The sequence below is a fragment of the Megascapheus bottae genome, chromosome 15, assembly GCF_031878675.1.
Source record: "Megascapheus bottae isolate mThoBot1 chromosome 15, mThoBot2.hap1, whole genome shotgun sequence".
In the NCBI taxonomy this organism is placed as follows: domain Eukaryota; kingdom Metazoa; phylum Chordata; class Mammalia; order Rodentia; family Geomyidae; genus Megascapheus; species Megascapheus bottae.
This window is the reverse complement of record NC_143523.1, coordinates 24,103,584-24,109,583: the sequence shown is the minus strand read 5'-3', so window position 1 is coordinate 24,109,583 and position 6,000 is coordinate 24,103,584. Positions and strand designations below refer to the sequence as shown.

General features: G+C 43.9%; 1 protein-coding gene across 2 annotated transcripts in view; it reads left to right on the top strand.

The window, feature by feature from the left end:
• Positions 1 to 1,276: 1,276 nt before the first annotated feature.
• Positions 1,277 to 6,000, top strand: part of R3hcc1l (R3H domain and coiled-coil containing 1 like) — a 79,967-nt gene continuing 75,243 nt past the window's right edge. For both annotated transcript variants that reach the window (XR_016537812.1, XM_090346104.1), the window contains exon 1: positions 1,277 to 1,365. The gene's annotated coding sequence lies outside the window, so the exon portion shown is untranslated. The remainder of the gene's footprint in view (positions 1,366 to 6,000) is intronic.

The window sequence follows — 6,000 nt, the reverse complement described above, 5'->3', positions numbered from 1 at the left end:
GTGGGATTTTTTTTTTGTTGGGGGGGAGTGAGGTTCATATATTTTGTTTTCTTGCTGTGCTGGGGAGGGAACCCTCTGCCTTGCAATGCACAAGCTCGACAAGCACTCTGCCACTGAGCTGCATCCCCAGCCTCTGGGATTCTTATTTTGAAAAAGGTACCCAAGGTGTTAACCTCCATTCCTCTTCTCAAACTCAATCAAATGGAGTCTTTAAAGGATTTTTAACACAAACACGACTTGATTAAACTTGTTATTTACATTAATTGGCCTAAGGCAGTAGGGAGGACCCCACAGAGGTACTGAGATCAGTAAGCAGGCCCACATAGTAATCAGCTAGGAAATGAGGCGGGTAGGAATTAAATCAGCTGTAGTGGAGGTGAAGTGGAAACAGACACAAGGAGTTAGAATAAGAGAATTGACAAGATTTGTTGACCATTTGAATATGGCGAGAATGGCAGAGAGGGTTGTGCATGTGTGTGTGTGTGGAGAGAGGGAAGGAGAGAGGAGGGAAAGAGAGGGAGGGAGAGAGAGAGAGAGAGAGAGAGAGAGAGAGAGAGAGAGAGAGAGAGATAGAGAGAGAGAGAGAGAGGGAGAGAGAGAGAGAGAGAGAGGGGAACATCAGGGGATGGAGAGGGGTAGGAGTTGGCTTTTGAGGTCCTTTTTGCTTTCTGTTCCTCTGGCAGTGCTGCCAATTGAATCCGGGGCCACTGAGCCTCACCCTCAGCCTCACCGAGCTTGAGGCCCCTCGGGGACGTGCATGGGCAGGAGGGTCTGGAGGGAAGGGACTGGAGCCCCCTCTCTCACTCCCCCATCGGCAACAGTGGATTCTTGAAGGAGACAGAGCACACTGACTTGAAGGCAGGAGGGCAAACCGGATAGGTGTCGTGGAAAACAGATGATAACGTCTAGCAGCGTCGAGTGACTAACGCTGAAGTTAGGCGAGCTCGGAAATGCCTCCAGCGGGTTTGGCTGCAAGGACGCAGACGGCGACAAGGACGCGTTCCGTGGGGAGGAGGGGTGGGAGGGGGGGAGAAGCCGCGGTGCAGAGTGGAGGAAGTGTCGATTACTTTTCGGAGAACGAGGCTGTGGACGGAAAGGAGACGGGAGCAGATACACAGCGGAGGACCTCCGCCCAAGAAGGTGGAAGAGGGAGCCGGAGGCGCGACGTCTTCCCGCCCCCGGCGTTTACAGGCTCCGCCCTAACGCGGTCTAACGCGGCGGCGCCGCCGCTGGGTGCCTTGCGGACTACAGTACCCAGAAGGCCCTGCGGAAGGGGCGGAGCCTATCCCTGGTGCGCGCCCCAGCGGCGAGCGGAAGAGCGGGAGCTGCGGGGAGGCGGCGGAAGCGGAGAGCCACGGCGTCCCGGTAACCCCGACTCCCCCACCCTCTCCACATTTCCCCCGACCCTTCCTACCCCGACCTGGGCGTGGTCGCTCTCACGTCTCCCTTCTTGGCGTGTGACAAAAATCTCCTTTCCTGCTGTGTGGGTTACCGGGAATTTTTTTCTTCTCACGTAAACGCGCCGGGTCGGCCTCCGCCTGGGGCGAAGGAACCCGCTGTCCTTCGACCTCGGGGCCACTCCGGGGTTCCTGCTGTCCGTACGAGGGCCCCGGGACGCTTTTGGGCGTCGTCGGAAGCGTTCCCGGCATAGGGGGTCGTCCCGTTTGTGGGTTTCAACAGGTGGCGGGCGGGGTGTGTAGCGACCCCGTAAGGGTTCCCGGGACGAGGGCCGCAGATTCCACCCCCCCGAGTCCCCCGCCCCGGGCCCCGGGCCCGCCGGAGGCTTCCTGGCCGGCAGCCCGGCGGTCGCAGAGCTCGGGGCTACGATCTGGAGGAGGCGGGTCCCGGGAGGAGTTGTACTTCCCAGCTCTCGGTGGGGGCCGCCCGCACAGCACTCTCAACTCCCACGAGCAAAGTTTTCTTCCGCGTAGCCTAGAAGGGAAAGGGAGCAAAGGATTTGGTTGTCGGATGTCTTGGGAGGTAGCCGGCCACTTGGCTGGACCCAGGATCTTTTGGGTAGTCCCTCTTGCAGCCGCCTTGATGTCCCTACTGGAAAAAAAAGATGGGTCTTATTGCTATTCTCCCTTCCAGGGTTATGGGGTTCTGCAGAAATGATAACATGGCGTGCAAAAAGCTTTGGAGAATGTTCTTCCTGTCTCTAGTCCTGGTCGGCTGAATTTTAAAACTACATTCATTTTTTTTTTTTATAAAAGATCAAATGAGTTAATAGGATCAAATGATTTAGTAAATGGCCATTTGGGAACTAATACAAATGATGTATGCCAGGTTTCTTAGTGAAGATGTAACGTGAAGGTGGAGTGCCTTACTGCCCGTGGAACTTCCAGATGTTAAGGCTCATCATTTAGCTTCCTCCCTTTCTCCAATACAGAGCCTTCATCTGCCTCTCATGCTCTGTTACAACCTTTCTTAAGCTGTACACAGGTCCAGGCATCCGAGAAAGCACTTAAAAGTCTCCAGCTATGGTTCTGAATTGATTGATAACCAGCCTCCAGCAGTTCATCTGTCTTTTTCTCCCTTACACGTAGTATTCATGCACTAAACTCGTGCTCTGCTTCTTACATGGTCCCACTCACTAACCTGTGCATATGCTGGCAGGAATAGTAGGATTATTTTCATTTATCTTGGTTATATTGGAGTTCACAGAATTCCAAGGATAGCTAGCTAATATTCCAGCCTATTTTCTGTAGGGTAAGCACAGAGATTCTAAGCAGGTTATTTTTTGTTCTTTCCTTTGTAGAGAAAAGGAAATTGAAATCAGTTTGTACAGGGTCTTATGGTACATATATATATATATACATATATATACATATATATATATATATATAGTTCGGAGGTATCTTTACCCTGTTTTATTTATTTATTTTCTGAAGTCATTGGGTGGAAAGTACTTGGTTCAGAAAATACAGAATGGCCGGGGGAGGAAAATGGGGACAAAAACATGAGAAGGTAGCCATGATTGTTAAGTAATGCACATTCTATCTGGTGAATATAATGAACCCTTCTATTAATTACAATAAAAATATTAAAAAAAGAAAATACAGAATGGCAGTAAAAATGGCACTCATAGTGTACAAAATTGAACTAGCTCTGGTGCAGTGACTTACTACTAGTTTTTTAACTTTGGACAAATGTACTTCATTGAGTCTATTTACCAATTTTTAAAGTGGAGTTAGTAGCATTTACTACCTAACATTGTTGTTAGGATGAAATGAGAAATAATAATAAAAGGCATAGGAATGTCAGGCGAAAGTAAATTCTCATTATGTTACTGTTGTCTGTGATGCTGATGAAAACATGATTTAGGACTTTTCTAGGAAATTTATCTGTAAAATGAAGATAGTTATCCCTTTTTTTTGTTTTGCCAGTCCTAGGGACTGAACTCAGGACCTAAGCATTGTCCTTGGGCTTTCTCAAGGCTAATGCTCTACCACTTGAGCCACAGCACCACTTCCAGCTTGTCTACATGATACCAAGCAAGCACTCTATCACTAGACCAGACTCCCGATCCCCTTCCTTTTTTTTTTTTTTTTTTTTTTTTTACCAGTCCTGGGGCTTGAACTCAGGGCCTGGGCACTGTCTTTGGACACTTTTTGCTCAAGGCTAGTACTCTGCCACTTGAGCCAGAGCATCACTTCTGGCTTTTTCTAAGTATGTGGTACTGAGGAATTGAACTCAGGACTTTGTGCATGCTAGACAAGCATTCTACCACTAGGCCAGGCTCCTGGCCCCAAGTTATACTTGATGTACAGGCTTTAACAAAATTCTCTTGAGCTACTCTGGCATGCATATCTATAATTCCAGCATTAGATATCGCCTCCTATAATTTTTTTATTAGAAATACAATTGTTCACAAAAACGAAAACAAAAAACTCCTTCATTTTGAGAACTCCCACTTAGTAACACTTTCAAAGTGCAGTTTTGTTTGTTTACTCCCATTAAGTGCTACTTCAGTAATCAGATATTTGCACTTTCTGATATTGAGGAAATATTTCCTTTTTTCTTTTTGATATTGTATGGCTATGCTTCTCTAGTTTCATTGTTACTATTAGTTATGAATTAGGTATTGTTTTCACAACTGATTTTTGTATACAATACTGTGGCATGCTTACCATCCTAGCTACTTACAAGGCTGGGACCAGTCTGGGAAGAAAAGTTTGACAGATCCTTTCTCAACCTCATGGCTGGGTATAGTGATACACCTGTCATTCTACATGAGGGTCTGAGATTGGGAAGATTATAGTTCCAGGCTAGTCTGGCCAGAAAAATCCACAGGACTCCATCTCAACAGAGGGAAGCTGGACATAGTGGTATGTCCTTGCCACTTCCAGCTTTTCCTATGTTTGTGGTACCAAAGAATGGAACTGGTGTCTTTATGCATGTTAGGCAAGAACTCTTATAGTAGGCCAAACTCCTGGCCCCATATTTCTAATTTTTATTATTACATTTTTCTAATAGTAATAGATTTGGTTTTGCTTCTATAGTCACTCTCTTAATACTTCACATGATCAGTATGTCTTTGTTAGCCAAGGTTAAGATTGTTGATTGTGACCAGGGAACCTGGAAACATTACAAAGGTAAGTGGCAAACAAGGAGTTTGGATTTGTGACCTTGTCTCCATTAGTTTAATACAAATATTCCACTAGAATAAATTTAAAAAACAGTGTATTTTTTGTTTGGCATTTACACAATTCTTTAGACATAAGTAAAATGAACTAATGTACAAACTATAGATTCTCAATTATTTAGAAGACTAGGCCTCATGCTCTGTATAAAACTGGTAACATACAAGATGACAACTGCAAACTTGAATTATAATTTAGACATTTCTTTAAGTTGTTAAATTGTATTTGTTGATGACTCCTCACCAATAAGAGAAGTAAGAAATGAACTGTTCTTGGGTTGAAAGAGAACTGTGTTTCTGTGTATTCCATAGGAAAGACACTCATAACTAGTGGGAAAGTATTTAGAGTTCTCGTTCTCTATTAATGAGCCTAGTAAGGAGGATGGATGGAGCTGGTTAGGTCCTAACAGTGTATTGAATTACAGAGAAATTCTAGTTGTCTGAGCATTAGATAGAAGAAAAGTTATGTAGTGTTGCTTGCCAACAGAAAGCCTATGTTTAAAGAGAAAATTTCTCCACCTCACAAGTCTATGGAATGCACATTTTCATTGTTTCATGCTAACCTTCTCTGTAATTTTCCATTTTTTAGATTTACTTTTGTTTTATTAATATTTCTTTTCCCATTCCCACTTTACCTTCTTCCTTCCTTTTCCCTTCCTCTCACCTCTTTTGTCTTTCTCACTCTCTCTCCTTTCTTTCTCATAAATATGGCTGATTTGAGCATAGGAATGAAAACAGAAATGTTATTAGGAACCTTGTGTAGTATAGTTCTCAGTTTAACCTGAGAACATGGTGATATGAATTTATGGAATATGCTAATAGCTGACAGTTCGTGACCCCTGAACATAATGCAAGGTTTAAATTGGACAAAAGGTCCATAGCATTTTTAAATATTGAGTTTATGTCTTAAAATAATTGTTAATATTTGCTTACAATTGGATTGTTTTACATTTTTTTTGTGGTGGAAAGAAGCATATTAAAGAAAGAAGGGAAGCACATAAGTATACATTCTTTCAGATTTATGCCAGTAAATATTTAAAAACGCTATGTACCTTTTGTCCATAGTTTCTATTTTCCTGTAAAATAGGGATAATAATACTGATTATTTGTAAAAGTTAAGCGATGTCAAGAAGGATATCTCAAATATGGGGTGAATATAGAGAAGAGAAAGGCAAAATAGAAGTGACAGACACTGAGCTGGACAGCTAGTTACTCAGGCAGTTAGAAATTTAGGTAATCAGAGATGTAGAGAGAAGGGTAGCTTTAGAAGGTCAGCCTCAGAAATAAGAGACATAAGTTTGACAGTTAAAGGGAGGGAGACAAAAAGCAAATGCAAGCAATTGCGTGAGCAAACGACT